Source organism: Limulus polyphemus, unplaced genomic scaffold, assembly GCF_000517525.1.
Source record: "Limulus polyphemus unplaced genomic scaffold, Limulus_polyphemus-2.1.2 Scaffold1090, whole genome shotgun sequence".
NCBI classification, from domain to species: Eukaryota; Metazoa; Arthropoda; class Merostomata; order Xiphosura; family Limulidae; genus Limulus; species Limulus polyphemus.
Window position 1 is genome coordinate 74,775 of NW_013666700.1, and position 11,370 is coordinate 86,144.

Genomic DNA, 11,370 nt, shown 5'->3' on the forward strand with positions numbered 1-11,370 from the left:
GCATTATTAGTCTCAAAGTGGGTTCCTCGTCATCCAGTTTGGAGTAGATTGTGTGAATACTAAATATAAAGTACCATTTGAAAGTTTCATGATTGCAAGTTCAGACGGCAATAAAATGCGGAAACTTTGCAGGGGGGGGGTGAATACTTTTGCAAGGCACTGTATTATAGTTCAAGTCACTTGGTGCAAGAAACCGAAACAAACTAAATAGGTAGAAAACTAAAACATCATATGCACGTGCACCCGTACTATTGAGAAACATAAATTATATGGTTATAACTTAGAAGCACACGTGTACTCAATGCTAGCAGTGTTAATTACACAGTTGACTTGCATGTGTTTCACAGTTTCCCGTCGTGTAGAAGGATGTCCAGATTGCACCTACAATTCAGCTTTCTTTTTTATTTACCATATGTTCCATATGTATAGCACTTGTTACTGTTTCTTAAAATAAATGGTATAGAATTAATTACACATGGTTTGTTTGTTTTAGTACAAAGGTACACAATGGGTTATCTGTACTGTGTCCATCGCGGAGATCGAACACGGAATTTTAGCATTATAAACTCTCGAGTTTCAGTTGAACCTCTGGAAGGACCTTGCATATGGAGAAAAAAGATAGAGAAAGATTAAAAAGAACATTAATTGCACGAAGATATACATTTTAGTTGACATATTAGATTTGTTCAGTGTCTCCGAACACAGCGCTGTTGTCACTCGCATGCTGATCTTGTGTATACTTAAGTATATTAAAAGAGGGTAAACAGTTCCTGACACGTGAAAAAAAAAAACAAAAAAAAAACACGAAAGTTCGGAAGGTTATTTGTAGACTGGAATTAAATGTACACTCTCCAACACAGGCTTTGTTGTCGGTTACGTGTTATTCGTGAACTGGAATGAAATCTTCATTTTCTCCAACACAGACTTTGTTATGAGTCACGTGCTATTCGTGGATTGAATAAAAATCTACACTCTCCAACGCAGGCTTTGTTGTCAGTCACGTGTTACCTCTATAGATTTTTAATTTGCTAGATACAGTGTTTCGATATTTGTTTCGAGATGACAAAGAGCTTCTCGTTATTCGTGTTTATTCTATAATGTATTTTGATATTTCACTAAAACCCAGCATATAACTTGTCTTAGTTGATTAAAATTCTTTATACACGTTATCTGATTTGGTGTCATTTCAGTAGTACCTTGTTACTAAATGTTTAGATTGGCAGTAACATGTTACAAAATGTTTAGATTGGCAGTAACATGTTACAAAAACGACTAAATTGGTAGTAACATGTTACTAAAGGTTTAGATTGGTAGTAACATGTTACAAAACGTCTAGACTGGTAGTAACATGTTACAAAACGTCTAGACTGGTAGTAACATGTTACAAAACGTCTAGACTGGTAGTAACATGTTACAAAACGTCTAGACTGGTAGTAACATGTTACAAAACGTCTAGATTGGGAGTAACATGTTACAAAACGTCTAGATTGGTAGTACCTTAAAGTTCCAACTCTCATAATCCATTGGGAGTTAGGATTAAAACTGTTGAACGAATTCATATTCACTAAAGCCAAACAACAAATAAGCGTACACCACAGTCTGGGAGGTTCTACGGAACATTTTCTTATAACCTTTCACGTACAGGTGATTTTCATTCTGTTTAAAGTAACTAGATAGAATAACAGGCGTACAAGATGTTATTCTAATGTTGTAAGACCTGTCCTTACACGCACACTTGAAATCAGAAACCTACGTAATACTTCCTTCTGTGGTAAACCTACGTCATTGAGATTTGGAAGTTGCTCCACTGAATTGAACCGCCAAACCACTAATATGTTTTCAAATATTTGCTGAACATCGTGCGCATTTCACATTTGTGACTCAATAAACGCATCTGTCTGTGGATGGACACGTTTCTCGCAATTCAAGGATAAATTATAAAGTATTAAAACACTTCGAATATATTTGTTTGATTTAGAATTTTCCCCCAAAGCTACACAAGAACTGTCTCTACATAGCAGTCCCTAATTTTTTGTATGGACAGACTAGAGGAAAGACAGTCAAACGGCATTCACCGACAACTATTACACTACTCTTATCTGACCGAATAGTGGGATATGACCGTCACTCTTACAGCGTGACCACCACGAACACTCTGATGCACAGATTGGGTACATTAAAAAAATGTCATGCACGTCCCATTTTCAATAGAAACAAAGATAAGACGTGAAGGTTTATCAACAGTTAAACTTTGTATTTCGATAACACTTTTACTTATTACATGTTCTACCTGTAATGCGTGTGTACTACGAAAACAATAAACATCAACGACGAACATGTGTGTGATCAGTGAGGACTACCAAAACACTAGACATCAAAGACGAACATGTGTGTGATCAGTGAGGACTACCAAAACACATGACATCAAAGACGATGTGTGTGATCAGTGAGGACTACCAAAACACATGACATCAAAGACGAACATGTGTGTGATCAGTGAGGACTACCAAAACACATGACATCAAAGACGAACATGTGTGTGTGTGTGATCAGTGAGGACTACCAAAACACATGACATCAAAGACGAACATGTGTGTGTGTGTGTGATCAGTGAGGACTACCAAAACACATGACATCAAAGACGAACATGTGTGTGGGCTACCATGCGTTTCCTTTTACTTGGGACAATAACCGTCTCTTTCTATATGATAAACTTTGACGTCCTTTATCCATGTTTCGTGTGTGTGTGTATTTTAGGCTTCATCTTTTCAAGGTCGAGGCCTTTAACATTCATCTGAGCTTTTGTCAAATGTCTGGTTCAAAGGTTCATAATATTCATTGCGTAGTTGTTCTTAATACAGAGTTCATTTAGTAACTGAATTCCGGTAAAACTTTTCGAAAATTAAAAATTCCGTCTGATGTTTATTTTAAATACGTCATTGAAATATAATATATTTATTATATCTTTGATAAGCTCTATATTGAAATTTCTGTTCTATTCTATAGCCCTTCCATTAATGTGCATTGTTACCACATCGTATGAGAAATGTGTATGTAATAACTCGAAAACAAATAAGGTATTCGGAATAATATAATCTGTGAGAAATCCTAGATGTCGCTGTTAAAAATGATAAACACTTCTGGTTTCAACAATTAACTAAAACAAAAACAAAAATATTTAGGCCCCTAAGGATCAAAACTGGTTCTGGGAGAATATTCAATCTCAAAATGGGGGAGGATTTAGTCAAACATAGGGAGAAAAATTTAAATTTGCTCTCGACACCCATAGGCATCTTGAATATGCGAATAGAAGGACACAATTTACATCTCCCACGTTGGTGATGGCCATACACAGGTTCTGTTGTAATAATTAAAGTTATGAGATATTAAGAGTTGGAGCACATTTAATCCCATGCATACGTCAGTAAAGGTTTTGTTTTAACGTAACAAAACTGAAAGGAAAACACCCGCGTCGCTACTAATACTGTAAACGTCTATATTCATCGGAAGAACATGAGAGAACGGAAAATAAAATATATTATAATGTATCAACCACACTACATCTGGGGTGAGTCATATGAAGTAAGAACCTGAGTAATTTAGCCCCTAGGGATGAGTGATACGATGTAAGAACCTGAGTGATTTAGCCTCTAGGGATGAGGGATACTATGTAAGAACCTGACTGATTTAACCGCTAGGGGTGTGTGATACAATGTAAGAACCTGACTGATTTAACCGCTAGGGATGTGTGATACGATGTAAGAACCTGAGTGATTTAGCCGCTAGGGATACTTGATAAGATATTCCAGTAACTAAGATATATATATATATATATGTTTGAACTACTGACTAAAAGAAAGGCAGCGAGTCAGCAACACCCGCCACCATAAGACTGTTCTGTTTTAAACCGAATAACAGAACAGTTATTTTTATAACAAGTCCATAGTTCAGCAGAATCACAGCGCCCACCTTGCACCTTCTGGTACGCAGAAAATCACGCTAACCATTAAGCCCCACCCGACCCATTTTAACAAGGAAGACACAGTGCTTTCAAATAAGAAGCTCAGTAAATTTAGAAATACCACGTATTTGTAGTTCTACAACACAACAACGTAAAAATATAGATATGCTCTCCCTTGAAACTCTTCCAAATCTACTGAAGTTTATACGTTCTAGAACATTAAGTACTGTCACGACAGCGGAAGTCACGTCACGCTGCTAGCGCATGCGTGACTGAGTTTCTCGAATTGTCAGGGAACTCCTCGAATTTTTGAGAAGCCTCTTTGTTAGTATATAAGCCTGGCAGAGAAAGCCTACGGAAATGAATGTATGATGAAGCGAACAATAGTCACGGTAAGTTTCGGGTAATTCTATTTCGAGCTAGTGAGCCGTAAAAATGTGTGTTTTGCACTCGTAGAAAGCGAAATTATCGAGATGGTGAATCGCTGTGATTTATAGCGTGTATTATAAAAGTTGTTAAGTTAAAGTAACGAGAAACGTACTGACTGTGGAATTACTGTGTACTGAAAGTTTGTATCGAGAAAGAATAAACTGGTTTAATCAAGAAAGTACTTGTATCGCTGAAGTTCCTCGGAAAGAATTTCTACCGGAAATTAACAAACAAGCAGATATTAACAGTACTAACTTACCATAGACTATTTTCATAACACAAGTGAGACTTTTCTCTTTCAAGCAAACGTGCAGTGAAAATTATTAAGCCAACATTCAATAAGTTTACAAAACAAACATTATGAGGCTTAAATTTACACTAAATCAACGTTGTAATAACCTTACGAAGTGAACATTATAAGGCTTAGATTTACTCTACATGAACGTTCTAATAACCTTACAAAATAAACATTATAAGGCTTATACTTACACTAAATCAACATTTTAATACCCTTACGAAACAAACACTATAAGGCTTAGATTTACACTACACCAACTAAATCTCAGTCAAGATACAAAATTAGCACTAAATAGGTGTGACATATTTGCGTCCAAGTTGAGCTCGATATGTGAAGCTTGATTTCTATAATAATAAAAAAACAAAAAACGTTGAATTGTAAAACTTTAAACTATGTTGGTGTTGGAGAAAATAAGTCACATGTGTTCACTACAAATGATGAAATACAGTTGTATGTATAACCACAAAATAAGAATGCCGACAACACGAGCGTTTTCGGAGGACAGATATTTCCCATTTCTTTCTCTCCCCAAAAGAATGGTCTGTCTTCCGAAAGCGCGCGAGTTATCGAGTTTATTGTTGTAGGATTTATATAATTTTTCATCCTTCGTGATTCTCATTATCATAGGTGTGTGTGTGTGTGTGTGTGTGTGTGTGTGTGTGTGTGTGTGTGTGTGTGTGTGTGTGTGTGTGTGTGTGTGTGAGAGAGAGAGAGAGAGAGAGAGAAAATGTATATATTCAGATTAAAACGTTTTCACAATGAAATCGTTTTAAAACTCCAACTTGTCAATCAGAGTTTTCCAGTACTGCAATTTTACCTGATACAGGCTGTTGTTTATTTACTGATCACATTTGAAGGTCACCCCTGAAGGTCGATTGGATCACTAGTTCATTCTAGATTAAAGGTATATTCCAGAAATCGATAACGTGTCGTCAGTTGCTTACAACTGAAAAAGCGCCGCCTTGTTATTATTCATTACAAAGAAAAAAACGATAATTTATGTTGCCAGCATAACTTCACGGCCTCAGCCTCTGTCTCTTCCCGTCACTGATGGCCTCAATGTGGCTAATCTTCCCGGTTCACTCTGGGATAGACGTATAGAAAGCAAGGACGTAGGGGGTGAAACTCATGAACCTGATTGGAGCATACTCAGTACGAGAGCAAGTGTAACATATTTTATTTTAATGGCCCCCCTTACACGCCTGTCAATGCAAGTAATATAAACAATTTTTATACAGTACAGTACGAGTAATAGTATCACAAAAATACAAATGTTGTTCGCAGAAAACGTGATGTTTCGGAATATGTCAATCAATAAATCTGAAAAACAGTGATTATCAGGAAGCATAAAACTGAACTACGTGAACTATTTAGTCTGAAAAACAGTGATTATCAGGAAGCATAAAACTGAACTACGTGAACTACTTAGTCTGAAAAACAGTGATTATCAGGAATCATAAAACTGAACTACGTGAACTACTTAGTCTGAAAAACAGTGATTATCAGGAAGCATAAAACTGAACTACGTGAACTACTTAGTCTGAAAAACATAGTGATTATCAGGAAGCATGAAACTGAACTACGTGAACTACTTCGTTTGAAAAATGTGGTGGTAACAAGTAATTAAAATATAAGAATCGATTAAAATATGCAAATGTAGTAGGCATTAAAAGAAAAAGATATTTTTAACATATTATTTTAGATGTACTTTTCAAGACTGAAAGAAATAAACACAACGGAAGTTATTAAATAATAAACAAATGTTTGGTTTAAGAAAGGGAGAGAGAGAGAAGCAGGGAGAGTATTGAGATGAGAGCATAACAAAGCTATTTCAAATCTAATGTAAGAGAAAGGTTGTTTTAAAAAATATTAAAATAACAACAAGTCCAAAGATGTAATAAATGTGACACTATCTTACTTTAACAAATTCAGAGCTGTGGGTACTGTGACACTATCTTACTTTAACAAATTCACAGCTGTGGGTACTGTGACACTATCTTACTTTACCAAACTCAGAGCTGTGGGTACTGTGACACTATCTTACTTTACCAAACTCAGAGCTGTAGGTACTGTGACACTATCTTACTTTACCAAACTCAGAGCTGTGGGTACTGTGACACTATCTTACTTTAATAAGTCTTGTGTACCGTGACACTATCTTATTTTAATAAGTCCTGTGTACCGTGACACTATCTTATTTTAATAAGTCCTGTGTACCGTGACACTATCTTATTTTAATAAGTCCTGTGTACTGTGACACTATCTTATTTTAATAAGTCCTGTGTACCGTGACACTATCTTATTTTAATAAGTCCTGTGTACCGTGACACTATCTTATTTTAATAAGTCCTGTGTACCGTGACACTATCTTATTTTAATAAGTCCTGTGTACCGTGACACTATCTTATTTTAATAAGTCCTGTGTACCGTGACACTATCTTACTTTAACAAGTCCTATATATGGTAACACTAGCTCACGTTAAGAACTCAGCTATTTGAGCATTGTCTCAGTATTGTGTTTGAACAACAAACTTATCTGTATAGCATTACTGAAGTAAAGGATACTGACTTATTAGATGGTCCCAGGGATAGAAATGTCATCTTCGATTTACATCTCTTAGCTCATTTTCTCTTGAGAAAAGAAGGGTTCTTTTTGAAAGTTTTCAAGCTTACTTATGGGATCAGTAAGATAAAGGGGGTCACTTATTAATTGTGTGTGTGTAGTGTTGTGAAGATAATAAGACGAGAGAGAAGACACAAGTTTAAGATTTGAAAAAAAAAGGTTAGAACCTAGTTAAACCATCTTATTTTTCTAACGGGTTGAATGGATAAGGGAATGAGTTACTGACGGCAGTATAGAGGAGGGTGAAACTTTACATGATTTTAAGGGGAGGAAATAATCAATAATTTTACTTTTCTCAAGGGTGAGTGTAAAAGGACAGTCTTGAAGGACGAAAACAGTCTCTTGTTGACCATAGCTTATGTTTTAAGGCTCAATCAGAATACCTCGTAACGAACTGGTTGTTGTTGTTTTTTTTTTTGCTAACAGAAACTGATTTCATCGTTTCCTGTTCAGTCATGTAAAACGTCACATCGTATTAACATGCGCACCAAGTGATTCATGCATATTACACGTTTTTTAACTCACTCCGCAATATTACATTGATGTGTGATATGAAAGAAAGAATCCCGGAAATTAAGGTCATTTTTGGCACAAGCTGAGACCAAAACTTATAAACAATGAAGGCCTTGTCCTATATGTGTACAAGGTAGCCATTCATGCTGACGTCATCACATGGGGGTAGCCTTTTAAGCTGACGTCTCATGACGTCAACTTTTTCAGGTATACAGAATCATGGAAAGATAAAGATTTCGAAAGGTGTTACACAAATAAAGAATACGTCGTCATGAAGGTTAGGGGGTCTCTACCGATTGATAGGGTACTTGAACAAGAACGTATATAAAAAGTTTCAATTTTGATTAGGACTGGCTCATACATGAGGAATATGTTCATGTATTAAATGTATTATTTAACTATTTCTTTCTCTTTTTTTTTTTTTATCAGACTGAACTACATGCTTTGAACCCGAATACCGGGAACATTTGTCACCTGCACATGTACATTTACTGTTTTTAACCCGAATACCGGGAACATTTGTCACCTGCACATGTACATTTGTTTGAACCTGAACACAGAGTACATTTGTCACCTTAACAAGTCATTACGTACAAACTTACTCAATATGTCTCATGTATATAACTAAATCAAGACAAAGCGTATTTTTCAATGTGGTGGCCGTTTCTCTGTGTATTGAAGCGTTTTAAACTTGACCAGAGGTCACCGAGCCTAGCATCGCACTCCAAATCTCCATCTATAAAACGTTCACTGTGTTCATGATTTGTTCAGACAGTAATAAGTGGTCTTACGACACATGCACCGCGGCATTTACCTCACCGACACATTATCGCCACGTGCAGAGAAATACGCCTACTTTTGATTGTCTCCTACACCTGTCCTTAAAGTACGCCTCACAGCACTGTAATCAGTTTTGTGGCATGTTATAGGAAATGGGTTCCGAGTGGCTGTAGTACAAGCACAAGAACATGTCCTAGCAAGTATCAGTAAAATAACTATTCCAAATATGCTTGAGTGATAGGCCTTAAATAACGTGAATTGTGCATGTATATAAATATATGATAATGATATAAATTATGCGTGTATGTAAATATATGATAATGATATAAATTATGCATGTATGTAAATATATGATAATGATATAAATTATGCATGTATGTACATATATGATAATGATATAAATTATGCATGTATGTACATATATGATAATGATATAAATTATGCATGTATGTACATATATGATAATGATATAAATTATGCATGTATGTACATATATGATAATGATATAAATTATGCATGTATATAAATATATGATAATGATATAAATTATGCATGTATATAATGACATGAATTATGTATTTACAATATATATAATAACTTTAAATCGTTTATTATTCAAGATGGTCATTTCAATTTAACTGACAACATTATTGTTTAAGGAAAATAACGATATTTTGTTGATTTGATACATAAATTATACGTTTACTTTTTATCTAGTATCGAAATAAATCAACTGAAAGAAAAATGTAGAACTGAAAAGACTTCGCTTCATCCTCCCGCTATCTCTTTGTGCCTTATAATATTCAACAATATAGCACTTGGAGACGGCTTGAATGGGTGATGAAGAAAAGCTTTAATATCACTTTAACATAACAGCAAATATACAACGTTGATGATGACAAAACCTTGTCGAAACGTTGTACATTTACTGTTATGTTAAACTTATATTAAAGTTTTTCTTCATCACCCATTCAAGCCGTCTCCGTGCATTATTAGTCTCTAAGTGGGTTCCTCGTCATCGAATTTAAACTCGACAGTATAGTAATTTCCTATTCATTTTCCCGTAATCTTCTAGAAATATATATAAAAAAAACAACATATGATACTGGTTGTACCGCTGACTTTAAAACATGTCCTCTTTTTTTTTTGGTATGATCACCAATACAGCAACAATAAATTGAGAAGTGTGTAAAATTACAGAAACAAAGAGCGACGAAAGCTCCACCTGTCCATTTTCATTATTTCTATAGGATGTCTTCAATCAGTTCAAGGTCTTTGTTTTTAAGTATTTTAGTGTAGATTCGTATAAATAGCTCCCTTTTGATAAGAAACTCTTAATAAATAATAGCTAGATATCTTAGTTTTCATTTCGTGTAGAATTATAATTATTTAGGTTTGTGTTAATCTTTAACACTGGTTAAAAATCAAGTGTAAAAATAACAGTTTTAAATACTTATTAAAGTATTTTACTTCCATGTTAACTTCATTATCTGGTCAAAACAATATTATAAACAGGTATAGCAAAAAGGACGTATAACTTTAAACGTGTTAATCACCATACACTTTATATCGGAATAAAAGCCTGTTCTTCTATAAGGATTTATAAGTCCATATAGGTACTTTCGATTTATCTTCCAGCAACCCGCTTTGTGACTTATAATTCTCAACAATATAGTACATGGAAGATAATTCGAAAGATCCTCTTTGTGATTTATACATTATAATACTCAACAATACAGTACCTTTCGAATTATCTTCCAGAACCCGCTTTGTGATTTATACATTATAATACTCAACAATACAGTACCTTTCGAATTATCTTCCAGAACCCGCTTTGTGATTTATACATTATAATACTCAACAGTATAGTACCTTTCGAATTATCTTCCAGAACCTCTTTGTGATTTATACATTATAATACTCAACAATATAGTACCTTTCGAATTATCTTCCAGAACCTCTTTGTGATTTATACATTATAATACTCAACAATATAGTATCTTTCGAATTATCTTCCCGCAACCCGCTTTTTGCCTTTATTATCACAATATTGGGTTTCTTAATCCAGTGTATTTTGATGATTTACAATTATACGTATTCGCTAGAAATTACAATCACAACTAATAACCAGTCATTGACGTTTAATGTGTTAAATCTTCAACAGAATTACTATTGTAAGAAAAATTAGATAAAACTAATAAACCCTAAACCTGAAATTAACTAACCTTTAACAGAGGGAGACCAGCATTTCATGTAACCATTTCCCATTTGGATGTTGAACTCAGGTCACTTTACCATCTACAACACCGTGATTAACCGTTCTACTATTAAATTCAACTACTTTGCCACTAGTAAAAATACTTACAAACACGTGCTATACTTCGAGGCTACTAAGCCTCTTCTCGGAGATTACTATAATCTCGGTCTCATAGGTCTATAAACCGTACACGTAGCTAAATTTGAACTCAGTATCTTGTCGACTTGACAACAACAGGAAAGTAAGAAAAAAATTACATGCAGTGCCTTTAACTGTCTTCATCGTTTGTGTGAGTCACTATGAGTGTAGAATTTCACCATGGTGATTATCATGAGTGACGTAACAATCAACTTTAGCTCAATGTGTATCTGTAGGTACTGAGAGCTTCATGTGTTTTTCCGCCATATCGTCAGGGGTCCAATCTCAACACTTGAGACACTAAGTTGTCTATTAGATTGCTTTCAAGAACGGCATTTATTAACGAAAATTTATGGCACAAGAACAGCTGG

At 34.8% G+C, this 11,370-nt stretch overlaps 1 pseudogene; it reads right to left on the bottom strand.

Annotated features, from left to right (window-relative positions):
- LOC106462084 overlaps positions 1-10,954 on the bottom strand; it is a 53,854-nt pseudogene extending 42,900 nt beyond the window's left edge.
- Between the last annotated feature and the right edge of the window lie 416 nt (positions 10,955-11,370).